Here is a 27,312-nt window from a genome sequence, read left to right on the forward strand (position 1 = left end):
TAGTAAATATTTTAGACTTTGCAAGCCAAGAGGTGAAATTGAAAATATGTAAATACTTGTATAACCATTTAAAATGCAACCATATAAAAGTATTAAAACATTCATAGATTATAAGCCCTATAAAATTACTAATGGCTAGATTTGACCTGTAGGCTGTAGTTTGTGGACTCTTGGCCTAGAGAATGGATATTTAAATTTTTAAGGGAGTATAATGCTTTCATTATGAAAGAAAATGGAAAATAATTCATTGGCATGTGGAGAAATGAACAATGAGAGAAAATGTTATTTTGGGAAATAAAACCAAGGAGAGAATTGGCATGTTAGTTTGAAATTATTGCTTCTGTAACATGCTTTTAGCATGACATTTGAGTATAGCACTGAGATGGACAAGGTGCCCTACAAGGCCAAAAATGACTTTTTTGTTTCTGGGAATCAGTAAGGATTGATGAACCTTGAACAAAAAACCATTGCTTTGTTTTTCAGATACTATTCAGTATAAGAAGTGTCCAGATGATCAATATCAGAATACTCAGAGAATTTACTGTCTTCCAAAGGATGTGAACTTCTTGGCTTTTGAAGGCCCTTTGGGGATGTCTCTGGCCTACACAGCCCTGCCTCTCTGTCCTTACTGCAATGGTCCTTGGGGTATTTGTGAAGCAGCAGGAAATCCCCTCAGTTAAAGCCAGTACATGGGCTTTCAGCTGCACCCTGCTGAAAGTCTGGCCTCCGTCACACTGTGCTTCCTCTGCTCTGCCCTATGCATTGGCCACCCCCACACAGCTACGTGGTGACTCCAACAAATAGCATTTGGAGTTGTGTTTACTATGGCTATTTCTATCATTCTGACCAAAACCATCACTGTAGTTCTGGCTCTGAAGGCCAGAATGCCAGGGAGAATAAGATGGTGATTGGTATCAGGATCTCCTAATTTTGTCCTTTTTATATTCTCCCTAATCCAAGTGGAATCTATCTCCTGATCTGTCAGCTCGGGCTGAGAAACTTTCCTCCCTTCATTGACACAGACACACTCTCTAAGCTTGGATCTGTAGTTCTCACACGCAGTGAGGTTTCAGCACTGTCTTCTACCATGTCCTAGGATACCTGGGCTCCTTGACCCTGGGGAGCTTTACCTTGGCTTTCCTGGCCATGGGTTTGCCTGACACCTTCAATAAGTCAAGTTCTTGATGTTCAGCATGCTGGTGTTCTGCAGTCACCTCCCTCCTTGCCGACCACAGCATCAAGGGGAAGGTCCTGGAAGCCACGGGGTTCTTCTTCATCTTAGCTTTCAGTGCTGAGCTACTTGGCTGCATCTTTGCCCCCATATATTACATTACTCTTATAAGATGAGATATGAATACCTTCCAAGGTCTGAAGATTAAAATAGGTTCTGGAAGCAGTAAGAATTCCAGAGTTTTATTTCAAAAAAGGGGGAAAAAAAAGAGGCGACATCCTGAATTTAAAAATTCACTATTATCACAATCAGATGCAAGTTAATAATTGAATCAAACTCACTACCTCCGAAGATAAAGTCAGTCTCATGTCTTTAAAGGAATTAAGAGCAATACCACCCTCAGTTACCCTGTTTCATAGTGTGAATGTTATGGACATTTCCCATCTATGCCTTTTTCTTCAATGTATGTAATCTTTCATGCAGCATTTCTCTTCCTTTTTATGTAATAACAACCTACATAACCCAGTGTCTTCAGCCAACAATCTTGCCTAATTTTCCAGTTTGGAGATTGTTTGCCTTCACGGACATTCCTTTCCCTTCCCCTGTAAGCTCTATTGCCTAAGATTCCAGCCATCTGGGTTGTGAGTGGAGTCATCCAGAAGGAAGCAGTGTTAGAATAATGGTGGCTTTTTCTCAGTGGCTCTACCTCCTCCTAGACAAATCTATTCTGCTTGCAGCCTCCATTGAGTGATCCCAGGCCCTGGGCACTGGTAACTCTGACTCCCTGATAATTTCTCTCTCTCTCTCTTTTTTTTTTTTTTTTTTGAGATGGAGTCTCCCAGTCACTCAGGCTAGATTGCAGTGGCATGATCTTGGCTCACTGCAACCTCTGCCTCCCAGGTTCTAGTGATTCTCCTGCCTCAACCTCCCGAGGAGCTGGGATTACAGATGTCTGCCACCAGGCCCAGCTAATTTTTGTATTTTCTTTTTTAGTAGAGACAGGGTTTCACCATGTTCTCCAGGCTGGTCTCAAACTCCTGACCTCAAGTGGTCTGCCCACCTCGGCCTCCCAATGATAATCTCTTTTTAACTGCTACTCACATGTTTGGTTCTCAGATCCTCCAGCACCTGCAATTCCTTGCTGTATTAGTCCAGGTTCTCCATAGGAAAAGAACCAAAAAGATACACACACACACACATATATGGAGAATTATTATGGGAATTGGCTCATGTGACTATGGTGGCCGAGAGGTCCCACGATATACCATTTGCAAGCTGGAGAACCAGGAAAGTCAGGGTGTAATTCAGTCCAAGTTGGAAGACCTGAGAAAGAGAGGAGCCAGTGGTATAACTCCCACTCTGAGACTGAAGGAGGCACTGGCTTAAGTCCCTGGAGTCTGAAGGCCTGAGAACCAGGAGCTCTGATGTCTGAGGGCAAGAAAAGATGGATGTCCCAGCTCAAAAAGACAGTCAATTTACCTTTCTTCTGGCTTTTTGTCTTATTTAGATGGACCCTCAATAGATGAGGTGATGCTCCCCAACACTGGTGTGGGTGAGTCTTCTTCCCTTAGTGGACTGATTCAAATGCTACTCTCTTCCAGAAACAGCCTCACAGACACAACCAGAAGTAATATTTTTCTATCTCTCTGGCTGTCTCCTATCCCAGTCAAGTTGACACATTAAAATTAACAATCACACCTGCAATTATATTCCCTCTGCTTTAAATAAATTCTATCTTTTTATCTGATTAGACCCTGGCTGACAATCTTGCTACCAGGAGAAGTGCCAGGAAACACATCCTCCTATGGGATTCTGGTTGGGGTTGGCCTGCTTGTGCATGAACACAATCATGATCTTATTGCAGGTGGAAAATGGAATACTGATTCTAGCAGATAGGGTCAGCGCCTACCTGTACTCACTTGTCTTACACCTCATTGCACGCCAGGCCGGCTTCCATCTGCCAGGACATAAATTCCTTTCCATGACATTTTTCCATGACATGGATGCTGAAGTATGCCTGGCCTATTTGTCTGGTGGGCTAGAAGTGTTGCAGAATGAATTTCTGCCTCCCTAAGCCTCAGAACAGTCTTCATCTATTGACCGATAGGATTGGGTGTATATGCCAGTTAACAATGTATTTCCTCTCAGCCAAATTCACCTTTACCACCTGCTTTGTGAAAATGGATCAGGCCCTTGAAACAGTTTCCTTTGCCAGCTGACACGATGTTAAGCTTTGCTCAGTAGAGGGCGCCAGGGAGACGTTTCCGCTTTGGTTCTGGTCTTCCGGCTAGGTAGGTTTCTGCAGGGTGGACGACTTATCCAGCGCAGGTTCCTGTAGTGCATGGCAGCCAGCAGCGTCCCAAGACACCATCTTTGGTAGTTTTGTAGCAGTGACTCTAGTGAGACACCTCTCCATGAACAACGTTCCCCAACACCTCAGAAGATGGATTTCTGGCAAGGTTTAGAGGGCAGATTTCCAGAAAGTTCTACAAAGGCAGCACTACAGCAACTTCTTTGCCCTTCAGTGAGTCACAGCCATGACCTGTCCAACTAGGACCTGACCTCACCCTGTGGGTAGAGGGTCTCCCTTGGACGCTCCAGCTCAGCCCTGCAGGCAGTAGCTGCTGTGTAGGTCGGCTCTTTCTGTATTCTTTAGAGTTTTCTTTGCTTTTTCCTAGTCAACCCCTCACTGCCCCAATATCCCATTTTAGTTAATAATGATGTATTTTAAACTTTATCTGTTCAAATTATTGCATAGTTTTTCTCCCTTGATTGGACTCTTACTGTGCATAAATTCTCCAGCTCCTTTGGCCTTTGGCTGGAGTAAGTTTGAGGCATGCATTTATTTATTTATTTATGTATTTATTGAGATGGAGTCTCGCTCTGTCACCCAGGCCGGAGTGCACTGGTGTGATCTCAGCTCACTGCAACCTCCGCCTCCCGAGTTCAAGTGATTCCCCTGCCTCAGCCTCCTGAGTAGCCGGGATTACAGGTGTGTGCCACCATGCCTGGCTAATTTTTGTATTTTTAGTAGAGACGGGGGTCTCACCATGTTGGTCAGGCTGGTCTCGAGCTCCTGACCTCAAGTGATCCGCCCACCTTGGCCTGCCAAAGTGCTGGGATTACAGGCGTGAGCCATCGTGCTCAGCCAGGCGTGCTTTTTTAATACTGGCTCCAGGGTATCCCCAGTGGCTTGTTAAAAAAATACATCATGGGCTGCTTTTCCTTTCTTGCTGTGGGAATGTAAAAGGACCTGATGAGGATGAAAGATACGACTTGTTGACAGCCCTGGGAGTCTAGAAGGACGTGGAAGTCAGAAATGTTGCAGTTGTTCAGAACGAATTCCTAGTACTGTAACTAGGCCAGTGCTGGCATGGAAATAGAGATTACCTACACACCCCAAAGGGGGCTTAGGCCTGCATGCACCTGGTGATTGAATGTGAGATCGAGAGGGCTTTCCAGCAATAGAAATATACACCTTCCTATTGCTCCAAGATGCCAAGCAGAAAGTCAACATACATTTGAATAGGTTCTATCAAAAGAACAATTCCTTCTCTGATGTGGATCATGAAGTAGCAATTATTCTATCTCTATTCCCATGCAAGCTAAGCATATGCATAGAGATGACCATTTCTGGGTTATGTCTATGTCATAAACTTGTTTAATGCAGTTGCTGCCTTGGCATCCATTGTTAGGCCTGACATAAGTTGTTTGAAGTCCAGTTGTACCCTGTCACCTTTGGCCTAGTTAAAACTTCCTCTCCCCATGTGGCTCTTTGCAATATAGCCCACTTGTTCCTCATCCCACTGAACCCAAACCCAACATATCCCACAGCTGCTGACTGATAAAACCCAGTGGCCAACACCAGAGTCGTGTAGGTAAGTTCCCTTTCTCACACGTATTTTCCTTAAACTAGCAAATTCACAACCCCCTGTGGAAAGCCTAAGTGAGAACACTCTTGGAGCCCCTAGACCTTGATAAAGGCATGCTCCTGCTGGTCATCTCTCATGTCATGCATTTCGTTTTCCCATTTTCCTTCTGTCTCTCCTGACTGGCACACCTGAACCTTAACTAGGACATAAGGAGAATAGGAAACCAAAATGCAAGGTCCAGGGGCTCCAGGAGTGTTATCACTTACAACACGCTCTCCTAGAGAGTGGCTATCTTGGCAGAAATAAACTGGACACAGATCAGACAAGAGCCACAAAGCGTGTCTGCTGGATTTCCTTTGAGAGAGACAGCTGGCTATGGATCAGACTCAGGCATTAGGCTGTCAATCAGGATAAAGAAGCATCATGTGAAAGACACCCTGTAAACACCTGTGAACATCTCCCCTGGAGCCCTAGCAGGGCCAAGCTTTATCACCACTCTCCAGAGAGGCGTGAAGAGCAAATTAGAGGAAAATCTCAACAGTTCAGTTATTCATCTGAAGAAAGGCTAGAGAACAAAAGTAATAAGCATCAGAAACACACTTGTTGGTATGGTTTGGCTTTGTGTCCCCACCCAAATCTCATCTCAAATTGTAATCCCCATGTGTCAGGATAGGAACTTGGTGGAGGGAGGTCGTTGGATCATGGGGGCAGTTTCCCCCTTGCTGTTAGTGTGACAGTGAGGGAGTTCTCACGAGATCTGATGGTTTACAAGGTGCAGTTTCCCCTTCTCTCTTTCTCTCTCCTGCTGCTGCCATGTAAGAAGTGCTTTGCTTCCCCCTTCGTCTCCCACCATGATTGTAAGTTTCCTGAGGCATTCCCAGCCATGCAGAAAGGTGAGTCAATTAAACCTCTTCATTATAAATTATTCAGTCTCAGGTATTTATAGCAGTGTGAAAATGGACTAATACACTTGTGTTAGTAACTGCAAGCTTTGGAACCCCTGTGTATCTGCTGTCACCCACTGATTCTCAAACTGCACTACATGCTACAATCAATAGCGGTGCTACAAAGTGCCCGGAATCCCTTTCAGAAGGTATAATTCACTCAGTTTGGGATAATGCCCGAGTATATTTATTTTAAAATTTTTCAGTTGGTTATGTGCAGTTGGAGTTGCAAACCATTTATCCAGACATAAAAGGATACCTATTGACTAAGATAGTGCTTCTGGAAATGTGATCCCTGAAATAACAGCATCAGCATCACCTGGGAACTTATTAGAGATGCAAATTATTGGGTCCCACCCCAGATCTATTGAATTGGAAACTGGGGCAGAGCCCAGCAATTTGGGTTTAACAAGCCTGCCAGGTGATTCTAATGCCCAGGTTTGAGAATTCTTGAACTATCACAAGGAAGAGTTCCTGAATTCTTCCACTTTTTGTGATGGAATAAAAATAAAAATACCCTTTGGAGTCAGGAATTTTGGGTTCAAACCTGGAATCTTCCTCACAATTAAAAGTGTGACCCAGGACAAATTATTTTGCTCTCTAATCTTCAATTACATCACTTGTAAATTAGAAAGTCAGATAATCCCAGTTTTAATAATGTTGTTGTGAAGATAAAATAAGATGTCACTTTCTCTCCCTTCCACATTAAGGGGATTATGAAGTCTGTGCTTTGATGGGAATGATAGGCATATCTATGTGTTCACCCTGGATCCCAGCTAAGAATACTAAATAGTCTGTCAATGTAATACTTTTTATCAGTGGCTTAGATATTTCCCCAAAGTGTGGGACAACAATCACTTGTGATCTATGTGGCACTGGTGCTCAATAGCATTGAATCACATGGTAGAATGTTTTTCTCCGTTCAAAAATTTCCAAAAATTGTTTAAATACATTTTTTAAAAACATCTTATTTTAGTTTAAAGTGCCTGAAACACATCTCTAAACTTCTAATGTCCCCTTTAAAATAAAGCCTTTGACAAGCAAATATATTTTTCTAGACTTTAATACATTTGTTTACCTTCTTTTGCAGACAAGTAGTACTAGGTTTTCATATATGATAATAAAAATGTTTTAAAAATAAATTTAACAATGAGTTTACCGAAATAAATGCTTAAAACACACTACAAAGTTGTGACCAATGAAGGCATGCATCAATGTCACTGTTTTCCATACTTCAACGTGTGCAACAGAAATCCCAGCCTTAAATAGTTCATAGGGAGAGAGGAGGACTGGTATACGGAAACTCTGAAAACAGAGGTCAGAGTCAACATTCTTATGGGATAAGTGTGAATAATATATATGATGCCGAACTACCAGGGTTAGGGTATAAACAGTTTAGCAGAGGTTCCTGTGAAACAGATCTTGAGGGTTTAGATTACATTGTGGAAGAATGTTTGATAACTCTCTAAAACTGGTTTTTGCACCTTAAACCATTGATAGAACTCTAGTATGCAGAACAAGGAGATCATGGTTGTGCCAACTTGTCCCTGCTCAGGGCATTTTATAAAACTATAATAAACTCAGTTTGAGTTGAATATTAACAAAATAAAGCCCATTCAGATGGAGGAAGGGGCTAGTAGGATAGAGGTTTTGAGGTGTAGATTACGAGAGCTAAGGCTGAAGGATTTAAGAATATTTATTCTGAAGAAGAGATACCTGGGTACTAAATATCATCTTTGTATATCTGAGCATATATCATGGGATAAAGGAACCAGAGAGGCAAATGAGGACTTGCTAACAGATACCACTGTCCAGCAGTAGAATCAGCAGCCACGTTGGATGGGGCAAACTCCATAACCAGAGGCAATCCAACAGGGAAAGCAGCAGGTAACGAGCGTGCCAGAGCCAGTATGGATGATGGTTGGGATGTTAAGGTAAAGGCCTGATTGAAGTTCATGTGTGTGTTGGGGTGGGGGGAGTGTAGAAAGGGAATTCATATATGGAAAGTACCTGCTGTGTTACAGACTCTTACTAACACTTTGAGTCATCCTCTTGCCCATGAGGGGGCTGAGGCTCTGAGAAGTTTTGCAGCCTTCTGTAGTTCTCATAGCTAATACTGCATTTAAACTCAAGTCTATTGATCTTCACAACCATGCCACGCTTTATTCTGAACTCTGTTCCCTTCCAGCTCTGCATTGTTGTTGCTTCCTCATGGGTTGTAACCCAGATAGAAGCCACAAAAGTATATTTCATGAATGGGTACTTTTTACGGTCTCTGGCTAAAGTCACCAGCAGCCAGTGTGGGAGAGAGAGCTTGAAGTCCCTGCTACCAAACCCAATGCCAAGTCAAGCCCCCCAGGATACCTGATAGAGAACATCTGTACCGAAATGCTGTCAGTCAGGGTGAATGTTGCACTGCACCACCCGGATCCCACTTTGGGAACAGAGGGCTTACTCCTGCAGCTGCTAGCAGTACTGCTGCTGCTGGAAAGCTGCCCTCAGTGTCAGTCCCCTTCAAGAACCCCCTCAGCAAGGGTCAACTCCGTTAAAGTTATGCCTCTTCTTGGGGGAGGCCACATGCAATAACCATTTGGCTTAGAAGTGTAAAAAAGCCCACGGGTCATGAAGGCCTGACCCTCGTGGCTGAACATGGGGTGGCTTGGAATGGCCAACCCATCTTAAAACTCTCCATGAGGGTGGCTAATGCTTCCATTGAAATTTCTCCCTCTGCTCAATCCTGCTTCCTTTCTTTCCCTTTCTTTCTCTTCCATGGGAGTTGATCCCAAGATCAGTCCCTAATCAACATTCAGAATGCTGATCTCCATTTCAGAGTCAGCTCCAGCAGTCAGCTGCAAAATCTCAGCTCAGCATCTTCCCATGTGGCTTGTCTTCTGTTTCAATTGTTCAAATAAATAAGAGGTCTGGCTACTGAACTGTACTCATTCATTTATTCTTTCATTCAACAAATACTTAACCACCAGCAATGTGGCAGTGAGTGCACTAGGCACTACTAGAACTACTGTAATGAGGAAGGATTCTGTTCTAGCCCTCAATGAGCTAACAGGGAAGAAAGACCATCAACAAATAATTACATAAAGAATGATGTGATGACTTTATGAGAAGGGTTTTGAAGAACTGCAGGGCACTACCAGTGAGATCACAGGAGTCTAGTCTAATTTAGAGAAATCAGTAAGATCCTCTGAACATGGTGACATTTAATCTGAGACCTAAAGACTGAAGGAGGTAGGTATATGGGAGACGGGGTAATTCTAAACAGAATTAACAGCATTAGGCAGAAAGGATATTTGTATATTTGAGAGAAAGAAAAGCCTGATTGGCAACCACACAGTGAAAAAAACAAATGAAAATGAGGCTTGCACAGATACTATAGGGACTTATAAATTTTTTTTGGTACAATTATAAGCATGAAATAGTTTTATGATGTGACTTGGACTGATGTTGTTTCACATTATTTAATTCTACCAAGAATTGTGTGCATTGTTTGCCATTTCCCCACCACCCTTTTCTTTGAAACAGAGTTTTGTTCTTGTTGCCCAGGCTGGAGTGCAGTGGCGTGATCTCGGCTCACTGCACACCCGCCTCCTGGATTCAAGCAATTCTCCTGCTTCAGCCTCCTGAGTAGCTGGGATTACAGGTGCACACCATCACGCCTGGCTAATTTTTGTATTTTTAGTAGAGATGGGGTTTCACCAGGTTGGCCAGACTGGTCTCGAACTCCTGACCTCAGGTAATCGCCCTGCCTTGGCCTCCTAAAGTGCTAGGATTACTTGCATGAGCCACCGCGCCCAGTCTTTCCCCCCACTTTTTTTTAATAGATGGGGGAGGAAACCTAATTTCTGAGAGATTCTGTGTTTTGTTCAAGGTCAAAAAACAGCTCAAATAAGTCAAAGGAGGCCCACCTGGATCCAAAATCTATATACCTTCCACTATATCATATGAGAGTCCTCTGACTGTCTTTAGGGGAATGACATTTTCCATTTGAGTCAATGGAAGCTATAGCTTTACAGAGTAATGACCTTTACCTTATACCCTATTTTAATTCCCTTTAAGCCTGAGGGCCCTTGAATAGTTGGTTTCTACAAAAATGAAGCTGAAAAACAATTACCAAAATATACTAACGACCTCCATGCTATAAAATTATTCACGAGCTAGACCACGGCGAGACTTCTCTAACAAATCCACATCATCCATTTCAAATTTTTAAATTAAATTGATGGCTCCTTAGCTCTGATATGTCACTTTTTCTTTCTTTTTTTTTGAGTCAGAATTTCACTCTTGTTGCTCAGGCTGGAGTGCAGTGGCACAATCTCGGCTCACCGCAACCTCCACCTCCCAGGTTCAAGCAATTCTCCTGCCTCAGCCTCTGGAGTAGCTGGGATTACATGCTTGTGCCACCATGCATGGCTAATTTTTTTTTTTTAGTAGGGACAGGGTTTCTCCATGGTGGTCAGGCTGGTCTCGAAGTCCTGACCTCAGGGGATCTGCCCGCCTCGGCCTCCCAAAGTGCTGGGATTACAGGCGTGAGCCACTGCGCCTGGCCTGATATGTCACTTTTAAAATTCCAAAGGCCCTTTTCCATGAAAGGATCCAGGAATTACTGGCTTCCGATCACCCTTCACAGTCCTTTGTTCATTTTGCTGAACTAGGGTTGCCATTAGAATGGTTCACTGAAGCTCATTCATTCCGGACATTGCCCAGGTGTCCTGCTGTGAAGAAAACTGATATTTTTATTGTGGCTCTTTCAGTTTGCATTGCAAAGGCAAGTATTTTTGAAATTTTGAAATAGAACTTATAATACTGTGTTAAATTCCTATTGCTTATTTCTTCATATCTGCCGGCTGTGTTCTCACGTCCATCTTTGTGTTTTCTGGAGCGCCAATATCCTAGCTCAGATTGGCATTGCCACTTACATGGCTATGGGAGAACTTCATTTCCCACTCTGCCTCTAGCCTTGTTCATTTCCATTTGTCAATCGCATTGTAGTCAGAACTAATTCACTCATAGCTCTTTACTTCTCTGGTTTCCCATGAACTACAGGGTCAAATCCGAAAACTTTATTCCGGAATGCAAGTCCCTCTCTGATGGTCTTATGTGAACCTACCTTTCCAGCCATACATCCCACTACTACCTCTCACCATTCTGGACCCCTCCCTGTCCACCCGCAACTCATGCAAGGCAAGATTTCTTTTCGAATATGACTTTTCTCCCTGCATGGTGTTTACTCTGATTGTATTTTATCTTCAAACACCAGAAGTTATTCATTTTTAAGTGCCCCTTTATCACATAGCCTTCCTTGACCTCTCTGAGAGCAACCTCTGTTTCCTCTGTGTTTGATTATCAAACTACTTATACCATGTCTAGATGAAGTATGATCATTGATGTTATACAGCTTCGTGTGCTGGCTGAGAGCTTACATTCTAAGAAATGAGGTACCTTATTAATTTTCATATTATCTCATAGAATAATAAGTATAACAAGTTATTGAGTGATTGCTGTAAGAGGAGAACATCTTTGGAGCATCTAACCAACTCACCATGATTTTTAAAAAATCATCTCCCTCTATCAACAGCACTACATGGTGCTATCATTCCCAACAGTCATGTCGTGAAATGTAATTTTGCTCAATTCACTTGCAGGCATCTGAAGATTATGGAATTTAAAAATAAAATGTAATCACTCACGTGTCTAGTGGCAGGCCCTCTGCTTAATGTTATTACATAAGCATCAGTCATTCGGGTATGGTCTTTTCCCATTGTGTCATTATAGGTCTTATAGACATTAAAAGAATAATAAAAGGGTGTGTGTTTGTGAGATAAATGACTTTGGAGAGCAAATTAAAACATTTAGATGAAATGGACAAATTTCTTGAAATATGCAAATCCCTTAAACTGATGCAGGAGGAAATAGAAAATCTGAATAGCTCTATACCTAAATCGTTATTTGGAAAAAGTTAAAATTAGGTCCATGTCTCACCATCCACCACAAGAACAAGCGAATAAAGGATCTAATGTAATAATATGAAAGCATACAAGTGCTAGATGGAAACACGGGTGAATTTCTCTTTATTCTGATGTAGGAAAAGGCTTTCTGGCTATGACTCAAAATCCAGAGGTGATAACTTTGACTACATAAAACAATTTGCATGGAAAGAAATACCATAAATGTTCAAAAAATATGTTACATATATTATGGATAAAGATTTAATATCTACAATATATAAAAAACTCTTGAAAGAATAAATTTCAAAAATGAGGATTCTTTATAAACAGCAAGAATCAAGACTGCTTATGCAGAATTATAAATATGTAAAAATAACAGCAAAATAATGAAAAGGAAATAAACTAATTTTTTTTTTTCCCCAGATGGAGTTTCACTCTTGTCACCCAGGCTGGAGTACGGTGGTGCCATCTTGGCTCACTGTAACCTCTGCCTCCCAGGTTCAAGTGATTCTCCTGCCTCAGCCTCCCGAGTAGCTGGGATTACAGGCACCCGTCACCAAGCCTGGCTAATTTTTTGTGTCTTTAGTAGGGACGGGGCTTTGCCATGTTGGGCAAGCTGGTCTCAAACTCCTCACCTCAGGTGATCTGCCTGTCTCAGCCTCCTAGAGTGCTATAGTTATGAAATAATGACAATTGCTACTTTTTTCCTTTTTTCTACTTCTCTGTGTTTTTGAAATACACTAAGTACATATTTCTTTTATAAGCAAATAGATGTTATTATAATAAAAAATGTTAAAAGACACAGAGATACCATTACAGGCTCACTAATGTGTAAAAATATTAATACACATTGGGGGGAGGTTGTAAAATAACCGGAACACTCAAACATCGCTGGTAGAAGAACAAAGTGGTGCAAACACTTTGAAAAACGGGTAGTTTCTTCTAAATTTAAACACATATTTACCATATGACTCAGAAATTCCCCTCTGTGGTATTTACCCAAGAGAAATGAAAATACATAGCTTCATTAAAAAGTATACCTAAGGCCGGGCACGGTGGCTCACGTCTGTAATCCCAGCACTTTGGGAGGCCAAGGCGGGTGATCACGAGGTCAGTAGTTTGAGACCATCCTGGCTAACACGGTGAAACCCCGTCTCTACTAAAAATACAAAAAAATCAGCTGGGCGTGGTGGCGGGTGCCTGTAGTCCCAGCTACTTGGGAGGCTGAGGCAGGAGAATGGCTTGAACTGGAGAGGCAGAGGTTGCAGTGAGCCGGGATCACGCCATTGCACTCCAGCCTGGGCGACAGAGCAAGACTCCGTTTTTTTAAAAAAAGTATACGTAAATGTTCATAGCAAATTTTATTAATAGTTGCCCCAAACGGAAACAACCACTGTAATTAGAGTTTGAAATCAACATGCTCCACATTCAGGCCAGTCTCATAACCACAAAGATAATGGGAAAATAGAGCAGGAAAATACTTTGATATACTTAATTTCTGTCAAAAAAAAAACAGGATGTTTTTCTGATGTCTGTTTCTTGGAGACAAGTAATTGTTCCTCTCATTATGGCCTCAGACGAGAAACAAAGCAAATAAGAAATGAGATCGTTCTAATCCTTCTGTATATTTTTGCCCAAATCTTAAGCCACAGAGTAAATAAGATTCTCGGGTATGGATGAAAATAGGGCTACTTTGTCAAAAGTGGAGTATAAAAAAGAGATGCTTTCTCGCAGATGAGAAAGAGCTTCCTCTGGGTTGGGAAGGGAGTGAGGGAGGAGAGAAGCCCTGGACTTGGACGAGGAGTCCCAGGTTTATGCGGTGTTTACAAAGAAGTTGCAGGACCGAAAGAGGCCTGCCCAGTGGCATATTTATACAAACATGGGATCGGCAAAGAGCCTCTCCCCCCCAGCGCCCCCCCCTCCCCAACATCCTGCGCACACCATGGAAATGGCCAAGGACCTCTTGAAAGGTCCAGAAGTCACAGATCTCTCAAAAATCACCTGGTAGAATAGATGGCCAAGAACCAAACGAACCTCCACACTGTAACTCCTAACATCACCCTTAGAGGTTATGTCAGAGGCCTTTGAACCAGAGCGACTCCATCTTGAATAGGGGCTGGGTAAAATAAGGCTGAGACTTTGCTGGGTTGTATTCCCAGGAGGTTAGGCATTTTAAGTCACAGGATGAGATTAGGAGGTCAAATATCACAAACACCTTCCTGATAAAACAGCTTGCAGTAAAGAAGCTGGCCAAACCCACCAAAACCAAGATGACAGTGAAAGTGACCTCTGATCGTCCTCACTGCTCATTATACATTAATTACAATACATTGCCATACTAAAACACAGTCCTACCAATGCCATCACGGTTTACAAATGCTATGGCAATGTCAGGGAGTTATCCTATATGGACTACAAACGGGAGGAACCCTCAGTTCTGGGAATTGCCTACACCTTACCCAAAAAACTCATGAATAATCCACCCCATGTTTAGCATGTAATCAAGAAGTAACACTAAGTCTGAGCAGCTGAGCGGCCCAAGCCGCTGCTCTGCCTATGGAGTAGCCGTTCTTGATTCCTTTAATTTCCTAATAAACTTGCTTTCGCTTTATGGATTCACCTCTAATTCTTTCCCGCGGGAGACTCAAGAACCCTCTCTTGGGTCTGGATCAGGACCCCTCTCCGGTAACAGTTGGAGCATATAATTACCACCCACCTGTCAAAATGTGGGCCACCCGAAAATAAGTTAGTTATAAAAATTAAAGCTGATATGGTTTGGATTTGTATTCCCACCCAAATCTCCAATGTCGAATTGGAGGAGGGGCCTGGTGGGAGGTGATTGGATCTTGCACGTCAGCGTCCCCCTTGCTGTTCTCACGATACTGAGTTCTCAGGAGATCTAATCCTTTAAACGTGTGTGGCACCTCCCCCTTCTCACTCACTCTCCTGCTCTGCCCTGGTAAGACGCCCCAGTAAGACGATGCTTGCTTCCCCTTCGCCTTCTGCCATGATTTTAAGTTTCCTGAAGCCTCCCAGCCATGCTTCCAGTTAAGCCTGCGGAACTGTGAGTCAGTGAAACCTCTTTTTTTCATAAGTTACCCCGTCTCAGATAGTTCCTTGTAACAATGGGAGAACGGACTAATACAGAGTGTAGCTTTTTTCACACCTGTGTGGACTGAAATTCATACTGTCTACAGATACATGGCAGGTGTCTTCATTTTAACCTAGGAGGATGTTTGAGGAATGATTTACACAGGTTTCCCTTGGGAAGACAGGATGAGGAGACATTTTCTTCATTTCATGCCATTCTCTTTAAATTAATACTTGTTAAGCCTTTAAATAATTTTTTTAAAGCCAAAAGGAGAGGATTATGAGCTGCTTTTTGTTTTTAGTATTTATGTGTTTAATTTGTTCTATAAGTACACACAAAGCCAAGTGAAAAGGTTCTAACAGAGGTTTGGGTGTGTGGCTTTAAGTGGCTTCTATTTTGCAAGGTTTCTGTGAGGTTAAACAGTAAATATAACAGTATATATTGCTTTAGAATACATATTTGTTTCCATGCATAAATAACATGGAAAAATTACTTTCTGGTAAAGTTGCTTAATTCCTACCACTGACAACAACATCTTCACATAATTTGCTTCAGAATCATGTAGGGGCCTCAAAGACCAGAAAGAAAACAAGCAGCACAGGGTGGTTTGTAAAGCGCAGCAGCGTGGGTACCGTGGCTCATGCCTGTAATCCCAGCACTTTTGGAGGCTGATGCAGGAGAATCCTTTGAGGCCAGGAGTTTTAGACCAGCCTGGGCGACACAGCGAGACCCTCACCCCCACCACCTCTGCAAAATATATTTTTAAAATAAGCTGGGCGTGGTGGTGTGCACCTGTGGTCCCCGCTATTCAAGAGGTTGAGGCACCAGGATCACTTGAGTCCAGGGAGGTCCAGGCTGCAGTGAGCTGTGATTGTGCCACTGCACTCAAGCCTGGGTGACAGAGCAAGACCCTGTCTCAAAAAAACAAAATCATAAAACAACAACAAAAAAAACCAACCACCCCCTCGCCAAACATACAAAAGTGCAGTGGTAAAGATTTGTGTAGGGGAAGGCGGGCCCAGAGGATGTTTTGAACTCATCATGGGCTCTGCTGGCAGCCAACTTGTCTTTCCTGTGTGTTTTCATGCCTTCCAAAAGTGAACCCTGGGAATTCGGGCGAAAGTGGCCTGGTCCTTGTGGCTCCTAGCCTAGAACGCTGAATGGTCTGGAGATTTGCTGAAAGCGACTCTCACCAGGAGATGGCAGCGTCGGCTCAGAGATGCTCCAAGCGGTCCCAACCGCCTTGTGACGCCATGCAATATGTTCAGGGAACACCAGAGGGCGCCACGGCTTCGCGGCTGGGCACTGAGCCGGGCTGGCTCCGAGGCTTTCTTTGCGGAGCGTCCTGTCTCTGCTCCCCCACCCACATGTGCATCTACTCACCAAGAGCGCCCTGTTACTGTCCACGCAGGTGTGACTACTCTGCGTAGACACACACCGCCCCCAAGCTGAGGCAAGGCCACTGAGCCACCAATTCCAAGCAAGGTTCAGAAGGAGCTGCCATCTTTTTAGCACCTCTTTTAGACTTAAGCCACCGAGGGCGAAAAAGCAAAGAACTAGGACGAGTTGCATGCATGCTTCAGTATACTCAGCACAGATGCGCACACTAAAAGATCATATCTGTCCACATAGATGTGTAGTTTAACATAAGAAAGTAACTTTATCCTTTACCCCGCCCGCTTAATACTCTAGGTGATTGATTTACAGGGTGGTAGAAAAGAGATGCAATCCCAAATTTGTCTAATTCTAAATCATCCCTTCTTGTTAAAGCCTTCACTCCCCCTGCAACGCCGGAACAAGAGAAAATTCATTCGAAAATTAAATTCAGTGTCACTTGTAATTTTTTTTTTTTAATGGGGTCTTGCTCTGTTGCCCAAGCAGGAGGGTGGTGGCACGATTTTGGTTCACTGTAGCCTCGACCTCCTGGGTTCAAGTGATCCTCCTGCCTCAACCCCCAAGTAGCTGGGACCACAGGCACACACCACCATGCCCCGCTAATTTATTTATTTTTATTTTTATTTTTTGTAGAGACAGGACCTCACCGTGTTGCCCAGGCTGGTCGCAAACTCCCGGTCTTAAGTGATCCGCCTGCCTCGCCCTCCCAAAGTGTTGGAATTACAGGCGTGAGCCACTGTGCCTGGCCTTTTTTTAAAATTTTCCAGACAGATCACTATTGAACTAAATAATTTTACCAACTGCTAAATAGAAGCTTTTCTACCAAAAGCAAGTTCTGGTTAAGTGAAATATAATATGGAATTCTGGCTTCGTGTAGCGTCTCAGGAGCATTGCATATTACAGTCTTCTGTAATCACAATAGCACCTAGAAAGTCCAATTACCATATACATTCTAAAGCAAGGCTAAGGCCTCAGAGCTTGTAATCCCATCATTTTAGGAGGCCGAGGCAAGTGGATCACTTCAGGCCAGGAGTTTGAGACCAGCCTGGGCAACATAGGGAAACCTTGTCTCTACGAAAATTAAAAAATTAGCTGAGTGTGGTGGTACACGACTGTAGTCCCAGTTATTCGGGAGGCAAAAGCTGAGGAGAAAGGATCACTCGGGCCCAGGAGGTTGAGGCTGCAGTGAGACAAGACCCTGTCACTGCACTCTAGCCTGGGCAACAGGGTGAGACTCTGTCTCAAAAGAAAAATAAAATAGAACAAGAGTAGATGAAACATGTTGTGCATGTTCCCTAAAATGTTAATAAGTAAAACAAAGTGCATGTTATCAGGTCGAGGTGAGATGTGAATAAGTGCCGACCCAGGAGTCTTTTTCACACAGGTGACTGCTGGCTGCAAGGCCTTTATAATCAGCAAAACAAAGCTATCTGGTAAATCAACATGAGCTGAAAGTGACATTAACAAAAGAAAAAAGATTGAAGCCATGAATGTAACAATTTTTCTCTAACCTGCCTTGGTCAGACCACTCTTGGTGGTGCTGAGCTTTTTATGCTATACTTTGAAGGTGTTTTGAGTGACTGAAAAATTGTCAGGAGAAGGCTCTGGATGGTCAAGTACTACCCCAGGCCAGATGTTCCCAGGGCCCTCAGCTGTTCCCAGGGCCCTCAGCTGTTTTTTATACTGTAGGCTGAAGAAGAGATGACTTACAGAGAGCATTGCACCTGTATTCAAATACGCACATACTCGGGGGAGGTTTGAAGGGCTCTTAGTGATCAGATGTAGACCTATGAAGAGAAGATAGACACAGAGGCAGAGCGTATATCCTTTAAGGAGAAACATTGTCACACACAGCATGATCCTATAGTGAAACGGGTAGCCTGGTTAAGGGATCAGTAAACACGTGAAGGACTCATGAGATATTAACACATAAGCAGGAAATTCTTTCCACGGATGGTACGTGCTAAAGTAGATGCTGGGAGTATGACAGTGACCGAGGCAGGCTCTGTCCTTGCCTTCCCAGGGCTTCGGACTGATGGGAAAAACAGGCATTACAAGCATGGGTGCGTGAAATGTAGTATAACTGCGGAAGTCAGAGAATAATTCCCAGGGGAAGATTGTCTAATCTGTGACCTGCAAAGTGAGTGAATAGGAGTGACTTAGATAAAGAGAGTGGGAGAAAGAGGATTTTCCCATGGGAATAATCTGCCTTCCCAAACACAAAGGTATCTGTGACTTCCTATACACATGTGACTTTTCCAAAACACCAAGAAAGATGTCCTAACAAACTATCCCAAAGTTTTGTGATTGAAAACCACGATCATGTATTTGCTGATGATTCTGAAGCTTGGGCTGGGTCTGGGTGGTTCCTCTCTTGGCTTACCTGGGGCCCCACATAGGGCTGTCATAATATGTTAGGTCAACTTGGGTAAATGGTCCAGATGGCCTCAAGTTTCTGGCAGTGGATGCTGGCATTCTCTGAGTCACCTTCATTCTTCTCCACCTGGCCTCTTATCCTCCAGTAGACTAGACAGTTTGTTTTATCGTGGTCTCAGGGGAGCATTTCAAAAGGGTAACGGAGGGTGTTTCCAGGTATTTGGGGGCCCGGGTCATAAAACTCACATACAAGGCAGCTCACTTGAGCTCAGGAGTTCAAGAACAGCCTGGCCAACAAGATGAAACCCTGTCTCTACTAAAAAGTACAAACATTAGCTGGGCATGGTGGTGCATATCTGTAATCCCAGCTACCCGGGAGGCTGAGGCAGGAGAATTGCTTGAACCTGGGAGGAGAAGGTTGTAGTGAGCCGAGGTCACGCTACCGTACTCCACCCTGGGTGATGGAGCAAGACTCAGTCTCAAATAAGTTTGCAAGCTCTCTTTTAAGCAAATCCTTCTGTCATTTTGAGGTGAACCGACAAACCCCTCTCCTTTGTGTTCGAAAGTCTTTTGGAAATCAAGTAGAAGCATGTTCCTGAAGCCATACCAAGCATAACAAGTATCTTCCGCTTCCTAAGGGTACCTCTTTGTTCCTTTAACCCAAAGAAGCAACTGTAGACATACAAATCAAGAGTCCAGCAATTCTTCATAGTTATGAGTCTGAATTTGTGTTATTTAATCAACCTTAATGCTGGCAAAAACTATTCCTTTGTTTTGCTTTGGGGAGAACTGGAGTCTCTTTGAGGTGGCAGGAATAAAGGTGTGTTGATTCAACGCATTTTGTGTTAGATCAGCTAGGCTCTGTAAAATGACGTGCCCCTGAGCGTCAGGTTGCCTGTATTTTGCTAAGATAGGAAGGATCCCCTCAGGGACAGACAGGCCTGGGGCTAATTATTGCTGCAGGGTGGATTCATCCTGAATCTTTTCACTAACAAAGACAAATTATCTCATACGTTTTACAAGGTCCTAAAAAATTAGGTGAGTGACTGTAAATGTCCAGCCAACACATGAACCCAGAGTCAGCAGACGGCATCCAGCCACAGAGACTCCTCATTTTGGTTTGCATAAAGATGAGACTAGGTTACGACAATGGGGCAAACAGTTGATGAGATCTTTCACATACCATGATTTTATTTGATCCTCACTGCAGACATTGAGAGGGAGGCATTATTATTACCTTCTTCTGCAAACAAGGAAACGGGCTTGGAAACCTCAGAATAAGAGTCAGTAGAGCTTGGGTTTTGTGGACGTCCAGCTCTCAGCACCAATTCCACCTCCACCATCCATTTGCAGTGTGACGTTCAGCAGGTTTTTAAACCTCAAAGCTCTTCGAGACTCAGTCTTCTTATAATGGGGATGATAATACCTACGTCATAGGCTTGTGACAGCAGAGAAGAATTCATTCACACCTGCACACACCAACAATGCCTGGCGCCTCAGCAGTGTTATCAGTGGTGGTTAAGCAGTGGGCCTGAGGTCGGACTGCTTATGTTCAAAGTCTGTCTCTGCTGCCTGCCAAAGGTCAGACATTTAAAACCTGTGCCATATTGCCTGATTTATAAAATGTGGACAATGGGCTGGGCACGATGGCTCACGCCTATAATGCTAGCAGTTTGGGAGGTCGAGGTGGGTGGATCACTTAAGGTCAGGAGTTCGAGACCAGCTTGACCAAAGTGGTGAAACCCTGTCTCTACTAAAAATACAAAAATTAGCTGGACGTGGTGGTATGTGCCTGTAATCCTAGCTACTTGGGTGACTGAGGCAGGAGAATTGCTTGAACCTGGGAGGCAGAGTTTGCAGTGAGCTGAGATTGGGCCACTGCACTCCAGCCTGGGCAACAGAGCAAGACTCCATCTCTAAATAAATAAATAAATAAAGTGAAGAATAACAGCTGCCCTAGTAGTTTATTGTGAAACTTGAAACTGGTAATGGTAGGGAAAGCCAACAATAAGCACTTAAGTGAAGATGATAATAATGGTTCTCTTAACCCTCGCGTGATCTATCCCAGGTCACAGAGCATGTAAAGCCCAGGGCCCGGTTCCAGTGCCAGGTCTTCTGGATTTAAATTCTGAGGATTTTCTATGGTGAGACTAGAGCACAGGCTGAGTACAGTGGTTCATTCCTGCAATCCCAGCACTTTGGGAGGCAAAGGTGGGTAGATGACTTGAGCTCAGGAGTTTGAGACCAGCCTGGGCAACATGGTGAAACCCCCACCTGTATAAAAAATACAAAAATTAGCTGAACGTGGTGGCAGGCATCTATAGTTCCAGCTACTTGGGAGGCTGAGGTGGGAGAACTGCTTGAGCCCAGGAGGTCGAGGCTTCAGTGAGCCATGATCGTGCCACTGCACTCCAGCGTGGGCAACAAAGTGAGACCCATTTCAAAAACAAAGAAAAAAGAAAAAAAAACAGTAGAGACTACAGCACAGAATTAAGGGCAAGGATGGTAAACAATTTGAAGTTCCAAGACACGAGATTTCTGTGATGGCAGAAGAGACTTGAGCAACTTTCAAGAGACAATGGAAGCGTGGGAGGGCTGGGCTAATGCCTTCCATGTGGCCAGGATGCGACCTCTCAGGCTTTAATCAGACAGCCTCAGAATGAGGTTACGTTGCAAGACCTGCATAGCTTTTCTAGTCTGTGCACAAACTGTGTTGGTCACGGACTGAGTTATGAAGCTATTGGGTCTGGGTGTGAATGGCAGGGTCTGTCTTCAGCTCAAGTTTGATAGAGGAATCTCTGCCATAGCCACAAGGAAGCCATGTTACTTTATTTTCCTTCCTTTATCTCTGTAGCCGCCTCTTTTCAGGAATTACTGGGGGTAGTCATTTTTATCTGTAGTAAAAAGTGTCTTCTGTATCATTCACTCTTTTTTCTTTTTTTTTTTTTTTTTTGAGATGGAGTCTCGCTCGGTCGTCCAGGCTGGAGTGCAGTGGCACGATCTTGGCTCACTGCAACCTCAGCCTCCTGGGTTCGAGCGATTCTTCTGCCTCAGCTTCCCAGGTAGCTGGGACTACAGGCAGACGCCACCACGCCCAGCTAATTTTAGTATTTTTAGAAGAGACGGGGTTTCACCATATTGGCCAGGCTGGTCTCAAACTCCTGACCTCGTGATCTGCCTGGGCCTCCCAAAGTGCTGGGATTACAGGCGTGAGCCACCGCGCCCGGCCCCATTCACTCTTTTCTGGCACTACGACTTGACTAAGGTCAAATGGCTATTTGTGTTAAGATTCCATTTCCTTATCTGTAAAATGGGTAACAATGTATCTATTCCTTCTAAATAAAGTATTTTCTTGGGATTTTAACTGAGTTCATATAAGAAAATGTAGACAAAGCACTTGCCAATTATTTACTAGTCACTGCTTTACTACTTATTGATAATTCTATTAGAGATACAGTATTAGGGATATAGCAGGAAGAACAGGATTTGGTTCTTTGGTTATAGCCTGGAGGTCTGAGTTTGAGTCCTGGTTCTGTTACTGATGAGTTTTGTGATCTGGGAAAAGTAACTTTTTCTTTCAGACCTTTTTAGTTTTTTTTTTCTTCAGCTTTTAAGTTCAAGGGTACGTGAGCAGGTTGTGTGGGTTTGTTACATAGGTAAAAGTGTTCCATGGTGGTTTGCTGCACAAACCATTCCATTACCTAGGTATTAGGCCCAGCATCCATTGGCTATTCTTCCTGATGCTCTCCCTCCCGCTGCCCCTCTCCCCCACACAGGCCCCAGTGTGTGTTGTTCCCTCCCTGTGTCCATGTGTTCTCATGGTTCACCTTCCACTTATAAGTGAGAACATGCAGTGTTTGGTTTTCTGTACTTGCATTACTTTGCTGAGGATAACAGCATCCAGCTCCATCCATGTTCCTGCAAAGGACATGATCTCATTCCTTTTTATGGCTGCATAGTATTCCGTGGTATATGTGTACCACATTTTCTTTATCTAGTCTATCATTGATGGGCATTTGGGTTGATTCCATGTCTTTGCTATTGTAAATAGTGCTACAGTGATCATACACGTGCACGTTGTTTTGTTTTGTGTTTTCATCTGATTTTGGAGAAGATCAACATTATTAGGCCCATGAGATTGTCCTCAATATGAAAAGGGTGTCAGTGGACACGGAAGTCTGGGAAACTTTGCATCTTACGTTCTTTTTTTGTGGAAATCTTCAATACGTACTATAGTAAAGACCCTGAGAAGTCCTGCAGTGAAGAAACTTGTTTAATTTGGATTAAACTAAAATTTCCCGCTATAGTAGCAAATCACCATCCCCTGGAATATTCTTTGGAACATACTGAACTAGGTGATCTCCTAAGAGACTTTTCCACTTTGAAAATCTTTTTTTTCTCTCTACTCACGTCAACTGTGTTCAGTGTTTCTTTCTGTAGTTTCAGCATCACATATAAGGGGCGGTGCTCCCTTTTTTGATAAGAGGCTACAGCTGTCAATTTTAAGCCCCCTGGCACGAACAACTGACAGATCTACATTTACATAAAGCCATGTGAGTAAAATACCCATCCTCATATGAGCAAAGAAGATGATGATCTGCAAAATCTAAAATGTGCTTTGCAACATTTTTATTGCTGCCAATGCCATATTTTCCTTCTGTTCACAGGGCAGCCTTTTTTTCGGGTATTGTATCCCATTTTTGCCACCTAAATGGAGAGAAAAACTTGGAAGCAGAAGCCTTTCATTGCCGTCTGAGTAGGGGAACCAAATAAGACTGATGGTCTGGCAACCAGAAAGTTTGGAATCTAATTCTGCCTGCATTTCTCCATCTAGAAAGAAAGAAAGAAAGAGTGAAGCTAGATTGGTCTCTGTGTTCTTACCCAGCATGAGATGATGTTTCTTTCTAGATGAATAGCATCCAGTAATCCAGTGCCTGCTTTTAATCCAGCACTAGTTCCATAGTTTATCACTGTAGCCTCCTTTTTTGGCGGAGAGAGTCTTGCTCTGTCACCTAGGCTGGAGTGTAGTGGTGCGATCTTGGCTCACTGCAACCTCCACCTCCAGGGTTCAAGATCCTCTTGCCTCAGCCTCCCAGATAGCTGGGACTACAGGCATGTGCCACCACACCCAGCTAATTTTTATATTTTTAGTAGGGATGGAGATTCACCATGTTGGCCAGGCTGGTCTCAAACAGCTGAAGGTGATCTGCCTGTCTCAGGCCTCCAAAAGTGCTGGGATTATGAGCATGAGCCACCTTGCCCGGCCTGCAGCCTCTTGTAGTAGCCTCTGGTCTTGTATGGTTTGCATTAGCTTCCTTGCACCAGTGAACACCATCAGGGGTTGGAAGTAGCCCAAACCCATCTGGCTCTTTTAATGGGGCTGCACTTCACCCCTCACGCCAACATCAATGTCACCCTCATTCTTTGGGAAAATACTCTTACTGCTGAGGCAGCCTTGTGTCCTGGATTCTAGGGATTTGGGTATTTTCTTTCTTTTTCTTATATTAAAACAAATAGCATTGACATAAACCCTAATTTACATTATGTGAAGGATTTTACTTAAATCCACAAGAGCAATGAGAATCAGACCTGGGCCTGCAAATAGGGCCAGTCACACTGGCATAGATTAATGCATGAGGATCAGCTTCCATTTTGAGGCTAAAGACTGTTTTTGCTTTTGTGGCTCTGTCAGGCCCTTAACATCACTTAAGCATAATTGATTTGGGGGAACTGAAAGCTGTGAATGTGTACATTGGCTTCTGTTGCTCCAGAAGTGTTTTAAAGCAGCTCCAATTCCCTGAACTGTTGAGCACAGGGAATCTCTCCCCAGAAAAAGCTTTAAGCATTGATTTTGAGGTTATTTACTGTACTCATCTCCCTGTTCCCATGTGGGATCAGCTAATTAGGACCCATTTGTGATGTGTCTGAATCACATCAGTAACCCCCTTGTTGGGGAAAAGGGGTCCATACACTTGCAGGTAAAGGACCATCAAACACCTGCACTGTGTCTCAGGGCGGCTCAGTGACTTTACTACTCTGTGAACTTGGGCCAAGTGTTTTGCCCCCCCTGGGTACCGCTCAGCTTCCTTCTGTGAAATGAAGCCGATAACTCCAGTCATGAATCTCTCTTAGGACTGCTCAGCTGGGACACCATTTCTCCCCTCCCCAATTTGCCCTAAAACATCTGTGGGCAATCTTGGCTTTCTCTGGCTCACCTTGTTCTCCATTGTCCTTGAGGATTGGCAAAGGGTGCTCCTGTTACTGGTGACAACCTATTATTTTGATTGATGAACTTACACTCCTTCTTCCAGATTCAAACCAAGTGTTTTCATCCCGGGTGGTTTTTCTTGACATGGAAGGATAGATGCCACTCTTCCATGCCCCTCAGATGCCCTGCATTTACATTCATCATAGCACTTGGAAAACCCAAAGCCCCACACTCAAAATGCTTACAGACTCTTCTGTAATTGTGTGTTTCCAGCATCGCATACTCTGTTTGTTGGCAAATGCTCTTCTAGGAATATTATAGTTGGTGAACGAAAGTGAAGAATGTATATTATTTTAATATAAGTGGTTATAAAACAAAAACCAGAAAAAAAGATGCCACTAGTGAACTGAGTGCAGGAAAGAAACCCAAAAAACTTGATGATGATCTACTATGAGCCAGAACACTTTAGGCATTTTACCTCATTTAACCTCTTCTAATTTGAATGATGTATATGGTAGCAATGCAGTTTGAAAGAGGAAGAAATTGACTCTCAGAGTATAAGTAACTTACTGTGGTCTGTTGGGTCTTTTGGGAAGCAGACACCCAGACAGAGTCAGGAGTGCAAGTGGTTTATTGTTTGCATAAGTGATGCTTTTGAAAGATAAAGCAGGAAGGAACCAGAATTAAGCACAAAATCCTTCAGACTGCAATGTGGATCTGATGCATATAAAGAGAAAGAGATGAGGATACAGGATTTGGCGAGGATAGCCACAGAAACATGATGCACATCTGAGGAAGTGTTGGCCAATACAACAGGGATCTCCAGAGGAAAAAATGCCAATTAGAAGTGCCTGAAACTGGGCAGAATAGTCATGCTCCAGTATCCAGTATCATGCGGGGAGGTCAGAAGCTGAGGTGTGTTCTGAAGGCCTTGCAGCTGGAAGTTGTCAGTTCACTGTATTCCTTGCCACATTTAATCTAAATGTTCCAACAAATCCCTGATTTGAAGGTAGGTCAGTCTGACTTTAAAGCCCATTTTCTACTACAGTTTTGAAGCTTAAAGGGCCTCCTGTTATGTATTCTGAAATAAAGTTTTAATGATCAAATGCATGACCAAGTTGAGCATAATACCAACATAAATACGACATTAAGCTTAAGGTCCTTTGTAAAACAAGATACAAGGTGACCTTCTAGTCTTGGTTCCATTACTGTTTCCTCTCTCATGAAATTGTCTTGGCAGGACCTACAAGGATCATATAATACACTGAATGATTAACAGTTATTAAAATCCCAGATGATTGAACCCACTGATTAAGCAACTGTATGGACCTCCAAATTACTTAACAGGCTCTCATGGTTGCCAAGTGTTGTAACCCTAGGCTAGAGGGGCAAGGCATTAATACGAGCTGGATTGCTGCTTCTGCTTCCTCTAGCGGGGCTTGGTCTAAGCCAAGTCTTGATTAGCTGTGACCTCATCTTCATCATAGACATCCTGGGACTGCACCCTTTCAACCTCCTCCATTGATGGCCACTTGAGGGCTATAAGGATGGAATGACATGGGATCTGGCACAGTATAAATTCTCTGGAGTATTCAGAAAACTACAAATCAATACCGAACTTCTCCTTTCAATCCAATGCTCTCTCAAATCTTTTTAAAAGCTGCAAACAAGATGTCAAGTAGAGGGAGACTGAGATGAGTTTTGATGATTATAGTGCTGATTTTTTTTGTTTTTCAGACACAGTCTCACTCTGTCACCCAGGATAGAGTGCAGTGGTGCTCTCTCAGTTCACTGCAAACTATGCCTCCCAAGTTCAAGTGATTCTCCTGCCTCAGCCACCCAAGAAGCTAGGATTACAAGTGCCCACCACCACACCTGGCTAATTTTTGTATTTTTAATAGAGATGGGTTTTCACCATGTTGGCCAGGCTTGTCTCAAACTACTGACCTCATGTGATCCACCCACCTTGGCCCCCCAAGGTGCTGGGATTACAGATATGAGCCATCGCACCTGGCCATATAGTGCTCAATTTTGTAAAGCAAGATTTAGAAATGGTGGTAAAAATAGTCTCAATTACTCTATTTCTCAGACGCCAGCCTAGAGCTAATAAGTATCTGTCGAGATTGAGCTCAGAATAATTACATTATTACAGATATAATAAAGATGAAGATGATGATTGTCTCAAAAGAACAAGAAGATTAGTAGCTGGCACCAGAATTGTAAATCCCATCCTAGTCTACACTGATCTTACAAATTCTAGTCCCAGAGTCACCAGTTCTTTAGTGGAACAGACAA

This window comes from Pan paniscus, chromosome 18 (genome assembly GCF_029289425.2).
Source record: "Pan paniscus chromosome 18, NHGRI_mPanPan1-v2.0_pri, whole genome shotgun sequence".
In the NCBI taxonomy this organism is placed as follows: Eukaryota; Metazoa; Chordata; class Mammalia; order Primates; family Hominidae; genus Pan; species Pan paniscus.